General features: G+C 44.9%; 1 protein-coding gene across 6 annotated transcripts in view; it reads left to right on the top strand.

The window, feature by feature from the left end:
• ZBTB39 (zinc finger and BTB domain containing 39) overlaps positions 1-20,000 on the top strand; it is a 614,376-nt gene that overhangs the window by 83,243 nt on the left and 511,133 nt on the right. The window contains exon 1 of one of the 6 annotated variants that reach the window (XM_044083649.1): positions 13,941-14,235. The exons of the other annotated variants lie outside the window; for them this stretch is intronic. The gene's annotated coding sequence lies outside the window, so the exon portion shown is untranslated. Of the gene's footprint in view, positions 1-13,940; positions 14,236-20,000 lie in introns of those variants that run through there. 6 annotated transcript variants of the gene reach the window in all.

The raw sequence follows: 20,000 nt of genomic DNA, 5'->3' as shown, positions 1-20,000 counted from the left end.
AGTTTGGTTATGCTCCTTTTATTTTTGTATGACCATTTATTTTAACTGTGAATATCAAACATTGTTATTTCATGTGCAAATGTCATTTCATTTCATTAAATTTTGATATTTATTTACCAGGGTACCTATTGAAGGAAGGAAGACATCATCTTCAGGTTTATAAACACAAATGTTAAGTTGTTAATCTCGCCTTCATTCTTGCTGGATGGGTTCGGAGCCGAACCTCGGCTCCGACTCGGCCTATACTAAAGCTCGAGAGCTAATTTTACCGGCTCGAGGCAACCCTGTATCCCATGATGCTAGGCGGTAACTACCCAGATGTCCTTCAAGAATGCAACTGCAGTCATAACATATGGGTTGTCCTGTCTCAGGCAGCCCTCAGTCGGCCGGATTCCAAAGTCTGTGTCTGGCATCAGCTGGTGTCGCCTCCTCTCTGACGTCAGAACGGCTGGAGTATAAAGGCATCGGCCGACGCCATCTTCTTCAGTCTTTCTTGCCGCGGTGCCCGAAGCAGAAGCAGTTCGCAAGTGCAGGTCGGTCAGCTCCTGTGTTTTCAGTACCAAAGTCATCTAAAAGCTAAGTACCCCGTTGGGGAACATTTTTTCTTGCCTCAGCCGATGTCAGAACAAATTGAGAAAGTTAATAATTGTTTGTCTTGTGGTAAACAAATACCTCATAAGGACTTCCATTCTTATTGCCTTCCTTGCCTGGGCCCAGACCACGACATCTCGGCCTGTGCTTGCTTTAATAAGCGCACTCTCAGGCACCGGGCAGAATTTGCCGAAGACTTTTTCGGTGATTCTTTTGCTTATATCATGCCGTCGGATCAACCGACAACTCAATCTTCCAAAAAATGTAAGGACCGGGACCGACATCCTCGGCCCGCGTCCTCCACCGATATTCCTCCTAAACCCTCCGCGAGTGCTTCGGTCCCTTCGGAAGCGGTAATCAAACCGCTCCAGGCCGACGACACAGCGGTAACTCGTCCTTCGGTCTCGGAGGCTACTCCGGTGCCGGTTGTTGACTTTCCTCCAGAAACCGAGGGTCTGGATCTACCCAACACCATTCCTGTGGACAAGGTTACTCCAGCACGTGGGGCAGCTAGGCCTCCTGTATCCATGTCCATCAAGGCCTTTGCACGTGCTAAGGCCGCCAGCCAGGCCAAGGCCCATCCTAAACCTACTGCTCAGGCCCCTTCTTCTGATAAACAGATCATGTCTCTTGCTGCAGATCTATTTTCTCTTATTAGGGGGTCTCAGCCTCATCCAGACAGAGGTTCTCAGCCGCCTGCAGAGAAAAGGCCCAGAACTGAGCAGGCCGACAACCTCTCTTCAGATGAAGCCTCTGGGGATTCTGAGCATTCTGATGCCCAAGAAGAATCCTTCCAGGCCTATGAGGACTCTGCTGAGGAATCATTTCCCTCTGCCTCTCCTCCAGAGGATTTTTCGTTCGGTGAAGTCCTACACTCCATGAGGGAGCATTTTAAATGGCAGGGTCAGGAATTCTCTGACTCCAGGAAAAGGCTACGTACCTTCCTCAAGCTTCCCCAGCACAGACCTTTAGCTGTCCCTCCAGTTATGGATGTCCTGGATGATGTTTTCTCCGACTCCAGTGCTAACCCTGATTCTCTCCCTCCTGCTCCTGTCAAGCCAGACAGATATTATAGGGTCCCTGACACACACAAGCATCTCTTTAAGGCACATTCTGTGGATCTAGAAACTATTTCACAGGGCCCCAAGGGAGTAGCTACTTCCACTGCCAAGAATCCACTGCCAGCGGATAGGGAAGCTAGGTCCCTGGAGAGATGGGGTAAAAAAGTTTATACCTCCACCACCCTGGCCATGAGGTCACTTAACTGCCTTTTTCATATGTTTCAGTACCAGGATTTTTTACTGGATGACTTACAGAAAAAGCTAGCCTCCCCTGAGCCTACTGATTTTTAGGCATTGCAGGATCTAGTGCATAACACTCAGCAGGTTAACAATCATTTTCTTCAGTGTGGTTATGATGCATTGGAGGCTTCATGTAGGGCGGCTATGACTGGGGCTATTATACGTAGACATGCTTGGTTAAAAGAACAGCCACTGCCAGACCATGTTAAAGCAAAGTTACTTGACGCACCTCTAGAAAAACAGAAGCTTTTTGGTGCTAATGCACAAGATGTGTTGAAGTCCATTGAGGAAAAAGCTAAATCAGTACAGACAGTCAAAGATTTCCTCCAGGTTCAGCCACCCAGATTCAGCAGGAATTGGCCTTCAAAGAATTGGTCCTTTCCAGACACTGACAAGTTTCAAAGGGGAAAAAACAGGCATGCCCGAGGTAGAGGGCAATACCGAGGCTCCTACAGAGGCCGCCAATGGCAACCACCAAATCAAAGAAGTGGCACAGGCAGCCCAGCTGCACCATAAGTACAACCACAATGACTTGACTTTCATACCGCCTACAAAGGCTCAAAGAGAAGCACCCTTGGGCGGAAAATTATCCTTATTCTCAAAAAACTGGCATATCTTAACCAAGGACAACTGGATTCTGGATTTAATAGACAAGGGTTACAGATTCCACTTCCATACTTTACCAATAAGACAAGGCATGCCAAACCTGCCACATCATCAAAGGGCAGAGGCACTCATTCAAGTTTCACAGCTGTTAAGCATAAATGCAATAGAAAAGGTTCCTCCACAGGAACAAGGCCAGGGATTTTATTCAAGACTGTTCCTTGTTCCAAGAAAGGAAAACAAATGGAGACCTATACTGGACTTGTCTACTCTAAATACTTATCTCATTGTGCCAAAGTTCAAAATGCTGACGTTGCAGCAACTCCTTCCCATGCTGGGCAAGGGGTCTTGGCTGGTCACTCTGGACCTCAAGGAGGCATACCTGCATGTCCCAGTCAGACAAAGCTGCAGAAGATACCTCAGATTTCTTGCAGGGACAGAGCATTATCAATTCTCAGCATTGCCGTTTGGCTTATCTACTGCCCAGAGTGTTCACGAAATGCCTGGCATCAGTAGTGGCACACTGCAGACTCCAGGGGATTCAAATATACCCCTACCTGGACGACTGCCTCATACAAGCAGACAACAAGCAAACCTTGATAGCAAACTTGGGCTATGTCATTCAATTACTACAGGCCTTGGAATACACAGTCAACATTCAGAAATCAAGACTACTGCCATCCCAACAGATTATTTTCCTAGGAGCCAAACTGGACACAAAAACACAGATGGCTTATCTCACAGAGGAAAAACAACAGCAGTTACCAGAGTACTTCAAAGGCCTAGCAAAGCTCTCCCAGCTGACTGCAAGGAAAATCCTGCAGGCCCTGGGGTTCATGGCATCTTGCATTCTTCTGATACCTTTGGCAAGACTTCATATGAGAAAGCTGCAATGGTACTTAAAAAGCTTATGGTCCCAACACAGCCAAAGCCTAGAGGACGTAATCCCACTCATTCCATGTCTACAAAAAGAATTTTTGTGGTGTGCTCAAGCAAGTCAGTCAAACAAGGGCATGTCTTTCAACAAACCTCAAGCAGGTCAAATGATTACAACAGATGCCTCAGACCATGGATGGGGGGCGCACATGGAGGGCAGATGCATTCAAGGTCAATGGACACCAAGGGAAAGGCATCTGCACATAAACCAAAAAGAGATGTTGGCAGTGATACATGCAATCGAGACTTTCAAAAAATCACTTCAACAAGGACATTTGCTAATAAGGACAGACAACACCACGGTTATGTGGTATATAAACAAGCAGGGAGGCACTCATTCTTATCCCCTCTGCAGACTAACAATGATTCTCTGGGAAAAATCCCTAAGTCTGAAGATACATTTGCAATCCCAGTTTGTGCCAGGCAAGGACAATGTACTGGCGGACAAGCTGAGCAGAAGTTTCTTGGATCCACACGAATGGATGCTGCATCCTCACATTTTCTCACAAATAACAAGGACATGGGGAAGACCGGACATAGATCTCTTTGCTTCTCACATGAACCATCACCTGGAAAAGTTCTGTACAAGGACCCACCATCCTCTAGCCTGGAAAACGGATGCTCTCTCCTTCAGCTGGAAGTCCCTGACAATTTATGCATTCCCTCCTCTACCACTGCTGACCAAGGTGATACTGAAGATCAAAGCAGAACAACCAACAGGCATTTTGATTGCTCCAGACTGGCCAAGGCAGCACTGTTACCCATTGCTGTTGAGCATATCTCGGACCAAACCGTGGCCTCTGCCCCTATGGCCTCTGCTTCTAACACAACACAATTACAGGACGGTTCATCAAAACCTGAAAACATTGCATTTGACAGCCTGGAGGTTACCATAACTCCTTCCGATATCTCTCTTTCCAAAAAAGTTCAAGAGATCTTACTGGAAGCACGCAGACCTTCCACCAGAAAAACCTATTCAGCCAAGTGGAAGAGATTCAGCATCTGGAATGCTAACAGGGGTCAGGATACAACAGTATTGAGTATACCTCAGATATTGGAATACTTGGCAGAAATGTTTCATACTGGTCTCTCATATTCTTCCATAAAGATTCATGCCTCAGCAATCTCCGCAAAGTACAATTGTGATCCACCAGTGTTTTCACACCCTTTGCTAAGACAGTTCGTAAAGGGGATAAAGAATATCAAACCTCCCAGGAAACCGCCAGTACCTGCATGGGACCTCAATTTCGTCTTGGAAAAATTAACTCTTCCTCCCTTTGAACCAGCAGCAACTTCAGAAATGCAATTTCTCTCATGGAAAACTGTTTTCCTATTGGCAATCACATCAGCAAGAAGAGTCTCGGAGATACAGGCACTTATGGCAGTACCTCCTTTTCTCATTTTTCATCAGGACAGAGTCTCTCTAAGAACCAATCCTTCATTCATGCCAAAAGTAATTTCTAGGGTGTCTCTAAATCAAGCCATTCACCTGCCTACTTTCTTTCCCAACCCTCAAAACAGGGAGGAAGCACTGCTGCATACTTTGGACATACACAGGCAACTACGCTACTACCTGGACAGGACTAAGGCCACCAGAAAGTCTGACCAGCTGTTTGTAGCCTATGCTGCTGGAATACAAGGAAAAGCAATCTCCAAACAAACAATTTCCAAATGGATTGGACACTGCATCAGATTCTGCTATTCCTTCCATGGAAAAGGTGTGCCAGCCAATATCAGGCCACAGTCCACCAGAGCTATAGCCACATCTACAGCTTTCCTAAGAGGAGTGGCTACAAAGGACATTCTAGAGGCTGCTACATGGAGCTCCGTGCATACATTTACCAAACACTGCAACCTGCCTTTATACTCCAAATCCCAAGCAGGCTTTGCTTCGGCAGTCCTGCAGGGCATTTTAGCTACACCATCACCTTCTTAGTTCCAACCGCCCCCAGCTTAGCTATGGTATTCAACCCATATGTTATGACTGCAGTTGCATTCTTGAAGGACATAGTACAGTTTTGTACCTACCATAAATGTAGATGTCCGATAGATATGCAAGTGCAGTCGGATTCTCCCACCCTCCTACCCCTCTGCATCCTTCTTTATGGGTCCACTACCCTACTCCTTTTTAGCTGGGGGTGTCTCTATGGTGTATCTGTTTATTACTGTTGTGCATGTCTGGAATTCTTTATCCATTCACCAAATTTAGCCTTCCTAGGAGGGCACCTGGCATCTGGGGCAAGAAACACTGAAGAAGATGGCGTCGGCCGATGCCTTTATACTCCAGCCGTTCTGACGTCGGAGAGGAGGCGACACCAGCCGACGCCGGACCCAGACTTTGGAATCCGGCCGACCGAGGGCTGCCTGAGGCAGGACAACCCATATGTTATGACTGCAGTTGCATATCTATCGGACATCTACATTTATGGTAGGTACAAAACTGTACTATCTCTTTTGCCGCTTTTGCTAGCGAGGTGCTCTTTTTACCGGCTCACAGCTCAGTGATAAGATTTAAGAAAAATTCTAGTTTTTCTACTTAGTTTTCCCATTATTTTGTATATAAAAGGCTAGTTTTACTGTTATTACAAATTTTAGTCGAGAATAGTCCTATTTTTTTATCCCTTATCCCAGTTATACTCCCCACCCTAGGTTAGGCCTTAGGCCCTTCCGTTTTTTTTTTTTTTCCTCAAGTTCCCTCACAGGGATTCTTAGCTGTGTGTGTGTGCCTTTAGTATCCCTGTATCCCTGTCTGTTTGAGTGTGTGTGTGTGTGTGTGTGTGTGTGTGTGTGTGTGTGTGTGTGTGTGTGTGTGTGGATTCTAACTTTAGAATCTTGTTTTTTCTTTTCGACAGCAATATGTCCAAAGACACTAAGGTCTCAGGCTTCAAGAAGTGTGACTCGTGCTGTCAGAAGATATCGCTGACAGACGGTCACACTTCTTGTGTTTATTGCCTGGGACCCCTGCACCTGCAGGACTCTTGTTGTGTGTGCCATGCATTCAGCCCAAGAGTCCTGCAGGAGCGCAGGAATAAGTTGATCTTGAGGGGCTTGTTAAAGCCCGAAGGTTCCCCGACTAAGTCCGTGCCAGGGAAGCCTTTGAAGCCATCCAAACCGTCGGCTCCGTGCTCCAAGCCTTCGGATGGTGGCTCACCTTCTGCAACACGATCGGCTCCGGCTGGAGCCGATACATCTGTATCGCAGCTTCCTGCATCAGCTCCGACCGGAGTCAATGCCTCCAAGACTCTATCTTCACAGTCGGCTCCGGCTGGAGCCGACGTGTCTACGGCTCCATCGGCTCCACCAATCTCGATGCCTTCCACACGTAAGAGGTCCAGATCTCCATCTCTGGAATCTATCCATTCGGCTCCGAGATCACCTTTATTCTCGGAACAGAGCCATCGGAGCCATTCCTCTCGGTCTTCCAGGCTTTCCGACCATGACCTTGAGAGGGTGGTTAGCAGACTGTTAAAGTCTCAGGCACTGGCCCAAATGCTTCATAGCCCGTCTCATCAGATAGCGGCTATATCCATACAACCTACTATTCCTCCTTTGACTCTGCCCCAGTGCTCGGAGCCGGAGCTCCTCGGAGCCGTGACCGTTGTGACGTCGGAGCCGATACCTCCCCCTTCGGCTCCTTCGTCTGCTCTGATCTCGTCCATGATGCCTTTCTTGGAGGGATCCGGGCACTTGGACTCACTCGCCGGCTTCGAGGGGGCGAGTGGCATCGGACCCTTGTCCGATCCCGTTCTCCCTCTCGGAGCATCGGCGCTGGTGAGTTCGGCCCCAACATCAGCTTCGGAGCCGTCCCTGTCGGTGCCGGCTGGGGTTCCTAGTTCTTCGGAGCGGGAGCCCTCTGGCCTGCCTGATAGGGGTGGCTTCGAGGTCATGAGGAGCGTACTGGCCCCAGTGCCTGCTCTATGGTCAGCTCCATCAGGTCCTCCCACTGTAGTGCCTGCTGAGGTCTCTTCTCACTCTCTCGCCCCCGGCCGTAGAGATCCACCGCCTCAGGTTTCCCCATTGGGAATATCCTCCTCTTCCGAGGTTTCTCCTGATCCGTCAGGTGAACCCCCGCATAAGAGGACATGTAAAAGGAGGCATATGGACTCCCCTGAGTCCATCACATCTGATACCAACTTGGATGAGTCGGAAGGATCCCCAAGGTCCCCCTCTGAGGATGTCTCCTTTTCTGACATCCTTGAAATCCTTAAACAGAGGGGGAACTGGTCTTCCTTTAATCCTTCCGAGGACGAGTCGGTTTACCTGGAGGCTTTTGGTTCTTGACCCTCCACCTCCTTGGTGTCTCCGCCCTTCGACCCCCTTATGGAAGTGGTGGCACGGAAGGCGTGGACGACCCCTGATTCGATGGAACCCACCCCACGGAGGCCTTCCAAATTTATAACAGCCCCTTCAGATAAGCAATTTTTTTCTAAAGGTGTCCCAGTTGATGCCATGGTGGTAGCGGCAGCCACCAAGAAGGAACTGGCTGATCCTTCAGTGCCTATCCATCCACCTAACAAGGAATCTAGGACAATGGATAGGTATGGGAAGTGGATGTTCTCGTTAGCGACCATTACTATGCGGTCACTGAATTACTTATGCCACTTCACCAGTCTTCAAAGAGAAATTCTCAAAGAACTGGGTGAGGTTCTACAGGATCCATCACCTGCTGGGTCTCAGGACAAAATTAACTCACAGCTAGGAACCCTGAATTCCATTGTCAACTCCTCCATGCGGCTTATTTCCTATGCAGCCGATGGAGCGAGTAGGGCCGCAGGCGCAGGTGTGGCTTTAAGGCGTCACGCCTGGATGCGGCTTTGCAACTTCGCAGACCCCTTCAAGGTGTCCTTCACTAACTCCCCCTTTGATGGTTCAGCGTTGTTTGGACCTAAAGTGAAAGATACCTTGTCCAGATGCGAACAAGATGGCAAGACTCTCTCTGCCGTAGGAGTCCGTTTTTCAACCCCATCTAGACCATATCCTAAGGGTCAAAAGGGTGGAAAAATGTGGTTCCGCAAATCACAAGGAGTCGCAACTGACGCAAGAGGTCAGTTCCCCCTAGAGGCAGAGGGGGGAACAACAACAGACACCGTCCAAGAGGCAGAGGGGGTCCGCAGAATGAGGGTAGCAGGGAAACCCTCTCTGACAAACCCTTCCAGCATCCCTGAGGTGCTGCCCGACTGTCCGCCTTCGGAGGCAGTCGGGGGAAGATTATCGCTGTACCCGCAAGCCTGGCTCTCCCTCACTCAAGACAAATGGGTGCAGTCGATCATATCCGAGGGTTACAAAATCCCCTTTATCCAAACCCCAGCTGTTCAAATATAGTCTCTCCCAGATGTTCCACCCAGTCTAAGGGAACAAGCAGCAATAGAAATATCAAAGCTGCTAAAAAAGAGAGCCATCCAGCCAGTCCCAGCAGACCAACTAGGATCTGGAGTCTACTCAAAGTTCTTTTTGGTACCAAAAAAAACAGGGGACTGGAGGCCAATATTGGATCTCAGCAAACTAAACAAGTTTGTAAAGAGAACGAGGTTCCGGATGGTCACGCTACATTCCATTCTACCCCTTCTGGGCAAGGACAATTGGATGTGCTCAGTGGACCTTCAGGATCTGTACTATCACATCAAAATACACAGACGCTCCTGAAGGTTTCTCCACTTCCGGCTGGGGGCCAGTTACTACCAGTTCAGAGCCCTGCCCTTTGGTCTCACTACAGCCCCCCCGAGTGTTCACCAAATGTATGGCAGCGGTTACGGCTCACCTGAGACGTCAAGGATTCCAGGTGTTTCCATATCTAGACTACTGGCACCACCAGGCGTCAACTTTTTCTAGCCAGAGATTACACCATTCACATTTGCAAAGGGCTAGGTATCTCTATAAATTTCGAAAAGTCTGCCTTGTCACCTTGTCAGTCTATTACCTTCATAGGCGCCACCTTGGACACCGTTTAGCTCTCAGCAAGGTTAACAGAGCAGAGGGTCTTAGATATTCAAAGTCATGTTCACGTTCTCCTTCAGAACAACAAAATTCAGGACAGGTATGTTCTGAAAGTATTAGGTCTCATGGCGGCAGCCATCACGTTTCTTCCCCTTGCCCGCTTTTACATGCGGCTTCTTCAGTGGATGCTTTTCTCCCAGTGGTCCTTCCAACAGCTCCCTATGACACACAAGATCTTAATAACTCTGTCTTGCAAAAAACATGTGTCTTCGTGGATGGTCTTCCCTCAAGTCCGTCAAGGCAGACCATTTACTCCCCCCCCCCCCCCCCGGTCGCGACTGTCACATCGTTCAGGGCAGGACAGTCCATGGCACATGGCAACCTTTCGAATGCCACTTGCACATAAACGTCCTGGAGATGTGAGCAGTGCTTTTGACGTTGCAAGCCCTCCAAGACTCTTCCCTGGGGACTATTGCAATTCAAACGGACAGTATGTCCGTAGTATGGTACATCAACAAGCAGGGCGGAACCAAGCCTATCCCCTGTGTCTAAAAGCACTCAGACTCTGGCAATGGGCGATCTCTTCTCGGCGGTTTCTGATAGCAACGCATATTCCTGGGAAGTCCAACGTCATAGCGGACAGGCTGAGCAGAGCTATTCTCATGCCCCACGAGTGATCTCTCAAGCAATCGGTGACGGAGGAAATTTTTCGGAAGTGGGGGTTTCCTTGCTGCGATCTTTTTGCAACACCACAAAACAGCAAGTGCCTCGACTTCTTCACTCTCTTCCCCCTTCCAGGCTATCCCCCCAGAGACGCTCTAGTCCACGATTGGCCTTGGGGACTTCTATACGCTTTCCCCCCCTTTCCATTAATCACACATAATTCAGAAAGCTACCGCCTTGAGAGCCAAGATGATTCTCATTGCCCCTTATTGGCCTCTGCAGATATGGTTCCCGTTCCTGCATCGTTATCTTTTGGAGCAGCCTTGGCATCTGGATCCAGTGCCAGATCTTTTGGCCCATCAGTCAGGGCACCAGTCCCTCCAATCGCACAACCTCACAGCTTGGTTGCTCCACTTCCATCCCTAGCCAGGCTTCCAATTATTTCAAATTCCGTCCGGGATATTATCATAGCTTCCCTTAAGTCTTCCACCAGAAGGATCTATGCTAGTAAATGGCAACGTTTTTCCTTCTGGGCAAAGGCTAGGAATATAGATCCCTTCACTGCTCCAATACACTCGGTCTTAGATTTCCTAGCTGAAATTTTTCATTCAGGATCTTCATCCTCCACAGTAAAAGTTCAGTTAGCTGCCATTTCAAATTTTCACATAGGCCTGTCGGACTCCAGCATCATGTCCCATAAGCTTTGCAAGGCATTCCTCAGAGGTATCTTTTTACTCAAGCCCCCAATCAAAGAACCCCCACCACAGTGGGATTTAAACTTAGTTTTAACATCCTTGATTCTCCCTCCCTTTGAACCTGCGGCTTCCTGTTCATTGAAGTTACTTTCCTGGAAGACACTCTTCCTAGTCGCCATTACATCTGCTAGGAGAGTATCTGAACTTCATGCCCTTTGCATTCATCCTCCTTATTTAGTTTTCCACAAAGACAGAGTTTCTCTAAGAACTAACCCGTCTTTTTTACCCAAGGTGGCTTCTCAGACAAATTTGAATCAATCTGTTGATCTTCCAGTTTTCTTCCCTAATCATTCAAACAGGGCGGAGCAAAAACTGCATTGCCTGGACGTTCATAGTCAGCTCTGCTACTATCTGGACAGAACTAAACAAATCAGGAAATCTGATCAACTTTTTTTTTATCTTGTGCATAAAGTAGAAAGGGCCTTCCGGTCGGTATCCAAAGTAACCCTGTCTAGGTGGCTGTCTTCTGTGATTACCTGTATTTACCAACTTAGAGGTAAAGAATTGCCTTCTAGGCCAAGAGCCCATTCAACCAGAGCGTTAGCTACATCAACAGCCTTTCAAGCTAGATTACCAATAGACACTATCTGTGCGGCAGCCACATAGGCCTCTCTTCATACCTTTACAAATTGGACATGGCCTCCAGAAACAGGGCAAATTTTGGTTCCACCATTCTCAAGAGTCTGTTCCAATGAGCCACCCAGGATGAAGGTGCTAGGGACGCGGTTCCATCCAGCAAGAATGAAGGCGAGATTGACAACTTAACATTGAGAAGTTATGTACCTACCATAACGTTCCATGTTAGTTGTCTTCTCTCGCCTTCTTTCTTGCGTCCCGCCCACCATCCCCCTAGCCTGGACATACCGAAAGGATTTCCCCTTCTTCTATGGGACCTTATCTTGCACTATTTCAAGCCCAAACAAGTGGTCCTGGGGTAGCTACGTCTTCAGATAGTGACATTTGGGAAGTTTTCCTTTCTCCTCCTCCACCTGAGTGGGGAGACTGAATTGGCTACTGTTTTGTCATCTACCAAACGAGATCTAGGTAGTTACCGCCTAGCATCATGGGATATAGGGTTGCCTTGAGCCAGTAAAATTAGCTCTCGAGCTTTAGTATAGGCCGAGTCGGAGCCGAGGTTCGGCTCCAAACCCATCCAGCAAGAAAGAAGGCGAGAGAAGACAACTAACATGGAACGTTATGGTAGGTACATAACTTCTTATTAACATTCACTCATTTCATTTTTGAAAGGAAGGAAAACTTCAAATTTAGGTCTGCAAAGTCCATGCCTCAGAGGGATATGTCAGCAGTATTAGTAGAGTCACTTTGGAATGGAGGCAGTTTTATTTTTGTTACTTCCTTTTCCATGGATTCATCTTTTAGTTATTTGTTCATATAACCCGCTGATAGGAAAACTAATAGGTAGCTTGTATCCCCCTAATAATGCCAAAATGTATTCCAACGTCCTTAACCCAAAACGCTTCCCTTCTGGGACCTCTTTCTGGGATTAAAAAAACAATCACTTATTCTTGTACTACCTAGTACACTTTTCCATCTTTCTGATCTGCTGAAATTTCCACAGCATGCAGTCTTATGAATTTGTTGCACACTGTATGACCTAAAATATCTTCTCTCTTTGTTTCTATCCCAGTCACTCCCGTAGTCATCACTTGAATGAGTAGCTGCTGTTGTGTTGTCTATGCAGAGCTTTGTGGAATATTTAAACCATGGTGCCTCAGTTATGTTGTAGCTTCTAAAGTAATTATCCATTGCTCAAGTGTTTGTAATTCTATACATGTGTGTTTTATGTCCTGTCAGATACGAAAGGTATGTTATCCACAGTAATACATATGCAGCCCTTCTGAATGTTTTTCACCATTTGTTAGGAAGACTGCCTATACAATGTTATGCCCATCCGTGAGAGGGACCCGTACCTCTCAAATGTCCAGAATTTCTCCGAATGTTCAGATTTTTGCCTCATATTTGGTCTGTTCCTCATAACAATTGTGACTTTCTGGCAAGTCATTTAAGATTGAAGTCATTAAATGACAGATTTTTGAGTTTCAGTCTTCATACCCTTCAGAAAATGCATGCAGTGCAAAACTTGTTATTTTAGCATCTTTCTAAGTTTGTAAGAGCAGTATTTAAAGTATGTCATTGATTTTAGGCCTTTATCTCCCCCATTATGTTTGCCTTTGTCTAGATTTCTTGTGCTGAGAGTTGAGAGGGATGGGGACCATCTGTCTCTCTGTCTTTTGGTTTATTTATCTCAGGAAGTGATGATGTTTCTTGAAAATTACTTGTCACAACACTATTGTCCACCTTTATAGAATTTTCAGATGTCCCATTATCTTGTCATTTCATAATATTTATTTCCTTTGTAAGACAATTTCTCAGGTGTCCGAAGCATGTTATTTAGAGTTTTTTTAGAAAATTCAACCAGAACTGCTAAACTCTTGTACGTCTTTAAAATGTGTTTTATTTTGTTTTTTTAATGAAGACTAGCTTGTACTTGCAGTTACTATTTCTGAGTCCAGTTTCTTGCCACTCCTACATGCACTTCCAAACTGCTGTCTTTTGCCAGTCCAGCAGTATACAGGAAGGTATGTACATACACTCACTTTGCTTCAGCAGTTTGATTTTCAATGTCCAATAGAGAGCCATACGTTTCTGCTCAAGGGGTTTATTCTTGGTTGCTGCTCCTGTCTAATTGGTAGGCCAAAAACCTTTAAGCATGTTGTTCTTCGTTGCCATGTCTACAGATTCCATAATGCTACCCCATTGCTTGTGGACAGTCTGACTTCCAAGAGTGTTTTAAATGTAAGTTGCCCTAGGCTTTTATGTTGGAAAAGGTACTCTTCCACTCACTCGCAAGCAATGTTCTTCCCATATCATTTATAGTATTACATAATATGTTCGTGATTATTTGTACCTCACCTGAGCTTTATACTGTCTTCAGAAGCCTGTTTAGCCAAAGAATAACATGTTCATATTTATTTGTTAGGCTGTTGATCTTTGAAGATCTTAAGAAACCTAACGCTGCATTCCCATAGTAATTAATTAGCACGTATATTTTCAGTATGACCATCTGAGCATGTTTATGTTGGTATATTTACGTTTCCTTTATCTTTGATGGCTGGTGGTGCTAATCCAGGAGTGAATTTGTGGTTACCCATCCATTCATCCAAGCTTGAATTGAATGAGAGAAGTACTCTTATGTGGAGAGGAAGATAGCTCCTTAGAAGTAGAGTGGTCTGGAGACTGCAGATTGATGGAAATCAAAAGGAAAGCACTGGCCATTTCCCTGCTCACTGCAGGAATTTGCGCAGCAGCAGCCAATTTGGATGCTGATCTGTTTAGTTCTGAGTCATTCTGCAAGGCTTTGTTTTGGGATCAGGCCAGGTTGGATCACCAAATGGACTTGATTGCAGCTGGAGAAGTTCTTCACTAGTCTTGTGAGTATTTTTATGCTGTTCTGCCAGTTTGTACAGCTTAACATTAACAGTCATGGTTAGGTGTTTGATTTCTAGTTTGGTGTGTTTTGCATAACCTCTCATCACCAGTCATGTAGCTTTTAATCTGTCTATCAATAATACAATGTGCCCCAGTCTGTACAGTATACCAGTAATTTATTTACATTGAGAACTGAGTGCTGGGCCCTGTCCAGTAGAATGTTTTAAAGTATCTGCTTTTGCTGGAGTCTGTTGCTGCATAGTACTCCTTTAGTGTGTAAAATAAACCATCAGAATGCTGAGGTTGCTGTCTAAGAGCATCACTTCTGCTTGCATTGTCTGCTCATACAGTTAGCCAATAGATTGGCTGTGTGGATGTTTGGATGTTTATCTCCCTTCATATTTCTGGCACTGTCTGATCCTTATAGGAGACCCTTCATTTTGCTGATCAAACATTTGTTTTGTTCAGAATTTCAGGTTTCTGTCGCCTCTCTCCCATTGTACTCTTGAATATCTGTTTTCACTTGCACCTTGGGAAGTACTATGAACCAGCTCCCCACTCTCTCAGCTCTTCGAGAGAAGAGCAAAAAAAAAAAAAAACACTTCACAGTAATAAAGCTGATCATTACATTGTAAGAGATCAGATTATTAGTTAGATAAAAAAAGGGCATGACATGCTCGCTCTCCACCCCAGCCATTCAGTTCCCTTGCTCTCCTTCAACATATTTTATATAAATTAAATAGTGTCTTCTTTTAAACTGTATGAAACTGTTTGCTACAGTTCATACCCTGCCTGCATGGAGTGCTATGGAGCTCATGTATTAGTTTAAAAAAAAATTTTTTTAAACTGTAGCAAACAGTTGCTACAGTTTATTCTTTGCCACTCCACAGAGTGCTGCAGTGTTCATGATTTAATTTAAAAAGAAAAAAAAATCCTTTTAAACTGTAGCAAACTGCTTGCTACAAATGTATAAAACAGTTGCTACAGTTTATACCTACTTGCTTGAAGCGCTACAGCACTCCGGTTTTATTTTATATAAAAAAAAAAATCTTTTTTTTTTTTTCTTTTTACTTTTAAAACTGCAGCAAGCAGTTTGCTGCAGTTTAGAGCATACACAGAGCAATACAGCACTCAGGTTTGACAGCATATGCAGTAGTCTTTTAAAAGCCAGTATTGCATTAGAGAAAGCTCAGGATTGGCTGATCGTGCCCCTAAAACTTTGCGCTGTGGCAGTAGCCCCTCTCACCCTCCACTAACTATGCTACTGCTCACTTATACATGTGAAATGGTTTTGACATGTCTTATATTTCCACATAGCATTCACCATTTTTACAACAGATGTTGCATATTTATTTTTGCATTCATCAGCCAGTGCCACATCTATTTCTGCAGCTTCCCCAAACACTTTATGGGCTTCTTTGAATGCTGCAGCTTCTAGGAACTTTTGCACTGGAGTTTGTGCCTTTTTCAGATGAGCAGATGGAGCTCAGTAAGCTGAAATCATGTCCGTTTCCCTGTTGCTTTCTGTTCTGCTTTCCTCTTAAATTTGTCCTCCAAGACAGCTTGTACTGTAATGGATGTTAACTCCCTGATCTCATGGTTATGTCATTCACAGAAACCTGGCCAGTGTAGGCACTGGTGTCCAACCATCAATATTAACCCCCCATCCCACCCCACCCCAGATGGCTAGATGTGATGTTCTCCTCCTCACTGTTCTTAATCCCACATTTTGCTGTTGTGATAGTCCCCTGATCCTGCTTAAAATAAACTTGTTTCCTGTCAATGTACAAAATGTCACAATGTGAAGAGGCAGAACAGAGTTTAATACTTCATATTTCAATGTAAACAAAGCCAAAGGCAAAATTCATTGTCAAACACATTTTATTTAAATGTAGAGCAGAAACTTCAGGAAGATGTAAACATTCACGTTTTCATTATTCACTTGAGAGAATTGAGCAAAATGCCTCATAAAATCCAGAATAAGTGAATTTAAGACAAATAGATTAAAGGACCACTTCAGGCAGACACTGAAACAAAATGCATTTCTATTTTCTTTTAGTGTTCCTTCCGTACAATATAAATTTCCCTTCAACATATGGAGTTACTAATTTATTTTTTTTTTTTTTTTATTTTAACCCTGAAAGATTTGGAAGTACTTAAACCATTTTTTGTTTTCTAATCAAGTATTCTCTTTCCCAGTCTTTACCCTGAAAATTGGTTCACTTAAGAGTAGCAGTGCTCAGAATTACTGCTAAGAGTTTTAACAGAGTCACTTATTTTCAGTGACTCGTGTTTGTGTTCTTAACCTTCTTTTATAGACACTGTAATAAGCCCTTTCTTTCAGCTGCAGAAAGTGCATACATTAAACCAACTTGTTTTAAAAAAACTGAAAGAATATTGTTCCCGTGTTCATTCCCTGTATTATACTATTCATTCTCAGCTGCTTTCTCTTAATTTGACAGTAGACCTGGTTTGTCTCTTATTTTTTTTACAGTAAAATACCATGGAGTAACTTCTATCACTGGAAGATGAAGATGTCTGTGCAGTCACAGAAACCTGGTTCAAGGCCTCTGAGAGTACCCTGGCCTTGCAAGGCTACAATGCCTTTACCAAATTCAGACTGCAAAATGAATGTGTGAGAAAAAAAGGAGGCAGTGTTTCTATCTATATTAGAGGTAAATTCACCTCCCGTCTAGTTAGACTGGATAACTCCATGGAGTTTCTCCCAAGTTCAGGTTACTGTGGGTAAGACCGCCATTCAAGTCATAGCCAGTTATAGATCCCTTCTCCATGGGTCATGACACGCATGAAGCCTACTTGACCAAACTGGAGACTATCCAAATATTACTAACACTCTGGTTATGGGGGATTTCAATTATCCCACCACCAACTGGGAAACCTGTGTTAGCCCTAAATCACTAGCGCAAAAGTTCCTAACTCAAATGCCATGGAACAACCCAACAAGAGGAACAAACGTACTAGATCTGGTCATCACTAACATATCAAACAGGTGCACTACTGCAACTGTTGGACCATTATTTGTTAAATCTAACCACAAATCAGTCACCTTTGAGCTGACACTGACATCAGAACTCTGAGCCCCACTCCCAGCTGGACGTGGTAACTACATCAAAGCTTGCACTACAGCCCTGTACAATCACTTGCATAAGTGTGTAGACTTGGCTATACCAGAAAGAATCAAAGCCAGACCTCCAAGTAAAAACAAGCTGCCATGGTGGACATCCTGCTTCAACAAACTTTACAATAAATGCAAAATGTTGCTGTCCAAAAAAACAAAGGTGAGACCCCCAACAATGGAAAAGCACCCTCCTCAGCCTTAACAGGCAAATAAGACAACTTGTTAAATCCTGTAATGGCTTCTTTGAGAAAAAGTTAGCGAGCACAGTCAAGTTTAACCATAAGGCCTTTTACAGCTGTGTATGTAGCCTAAAAGGTATGGCCCAAGCATGTGTAGAACTAGTGACCAACAGTATCTCACTCTCTCTCTCTCTCTCTCTCACACACACACACACACACACACACACACACACACACACACTGACCCCACAGAGATAGCAAACTTGCTAACGGATAGGTTTGGTGAAAATTTCACTCCCTTATCCCCTCCAAACCTTCCCCCACCCCACATATCTGAAGAACAGTTCATCAAAGCCTGTCCAAGGCAAAAACACAGCATCTATGGGACCAGACGGCATCCCAGGCTGTCTTCTAAACAGACTAAAACATGAGCTAGCATCACCATTAAGTACCCTTTTTGATCATAGTCTAACCACAGGCTTTTTTCCTGTGGAATGGAGAACAGCAACAGATACTCCCCTCCACAAAGGTGACCTAGCAGCAGACCTGGGAATTAGACACACAAGCCTGACCATCCTAATCTGTAAGGCCATGGAACATATCATTATGGAACTCATAAATAAAGACTTGGACAACCTCCAAATCCTAGATCCTACCCAATTTGGTTTCTTCAAGGGCATAGCCTGCCTGTTAAATCTGGTTGTTTTTTGAAAATGTGACCAGGGTAATGGACAAGGCCAAGTCTGTGCACACAGCATAATTCAATTTGGCAAAGGCTTTTGACACAATCCCACACTCTGGCATTACCAATAAACTTAGCAAATTGAATGTAAACCCCTCCATTGTAAGATGGGTTGCCATCTGGCTCACAAAATGGACACACACTGTCAGCAGACCTGTTACCAGTGGGGTGCCACAGGGGTCAATGCTTGGCCCCCCTACTGTTTGGTATATACTTCTCAGAAGTTCAGGTCAAAACTAAGGGATTGTGGCTGACCAAGTTTGCAAATGACTGCAAACTGGGTGCAGTTATTAAATCTCTAAATGATGCCACTATACGCTAGGAGGGTCTTCCGCAAACCAGCGACTGGTGTTTTAGTCACAGTTTCAAACTGAATGCAGAGAAATGCATCATCATTCTCTTGGGCGCAAACAATGTTCCTTCATGTTATCAAATCGACAACAATACCCTGAGTACCCATGAAGTGGTAAGGGACCTGGATCACAAGTTGACTGCAACCTTCACTTCAACCACCATGCGTCTACTGTAGTAAGGAAAGCTTTCAGTGTAGTGCACTTGATTAGTAAAGGCATTGCCTTTGAGAGCAAAAGAGGTTATAACCCCTTCCATACACAGCACTAATCCAGCCCATGATTGAGTATAACTCCCCATTCTGCATGTATCATACAAAGCACCTGCAGCAGTTGGAGAGACCTCAGGGGCTTCTAACTAAGAAGATCAAAGGACTCCAGTAAGTGACATACACAGACCGACTAAAGTCCCTGTTACTATACTGTGTCATATGCACTTCTTGGAGGAGACTTATGCCTGGCTTACAGAGCAATCTCAAACCCAGACCTGATGAACTTGCTACATATTTGTAAATCAAATGGGCCTAGGGCTACCCATTCCAGGGACCTAAATATGGCCTGCAATAGGTCATGGAGGGAAAGATTGATCTCCAGTGACTGCCGCGACTTTGGAATAGGCAACCTATTCATGTGAAACAGAGCACCTCTGTGACACTGTTCAAGAGGAACCTGGACAAGTGCATGAGGCATTGTAAATTCTTACCGGGAATAGCCCACAACCCTCCTGGACATGGGCAGCCATTACTAAATGTAACCTTGGGTATTAACTAACATTTGTATGGTGTTATGTTGGGATGAAACAGCTAGGCTTGAAATGACCTCTGGGTGGATAGCCTAGTAATTCTCCTATGATCCCAAGTAGGTCCAGAGATTCAGTGTTTTTTTTTTTCTTTTTTTTTTGGCTCACCTAGAGGAAAAACTGTTTGTCGGTGCTAACAACATCTTGCCAAGTATACTTTTTATATGCACCACAAGTCTTAACATGGTCATAAGCAATTACTAGGCATGCAATCCAGGAGATCATGAAGAACCCTAGCCCAAAATCCCAATTGCCCCCAAAAATTGTCTGGCCACATGAGTTGCTGAAAGTCGCACAGTAGGCCAATGAAGGCTGAGGGAATGAAATCCTGCTTCACAGGAAGTAACTTGTTCACAACTCACTGCCTTAGCCCCCTGCTCTAACTAGTAGGCATGGAATGTGGGATGGTTCCACTGAGATATGAACTCGTATTGCTGGTTTCAGAGACCAGAGTGCTAACCATTACTCAACATGGAAAAATATATAATGAGTGATATGATGTGAGAGCCAAAGAAATGAATTCCTAAAGAATGTATTGTAAGGTTTATTGCAAACCCA

Source organism: Protopterus annectens, chromosome 9.part0 (genome assembly GCF_019279795.1).
Source record: "Protopterus annectens isolate FY-2018-M chromosome 9.part0, PAN1.0, whole genome shotgun sequence".
Classification (NCBI taxonomy): domain Eukaryota; kingdom Metazoa; phylum Chordata; order Ceratodontiformes; family Protopteridae; genus Protopterus; species Protopterus annectens.
The sequence above is the reverse complement of the archived record's forward strand: the minus strand, read 5'-3'. Positions and strand labels throughout refer to the sequence as shown.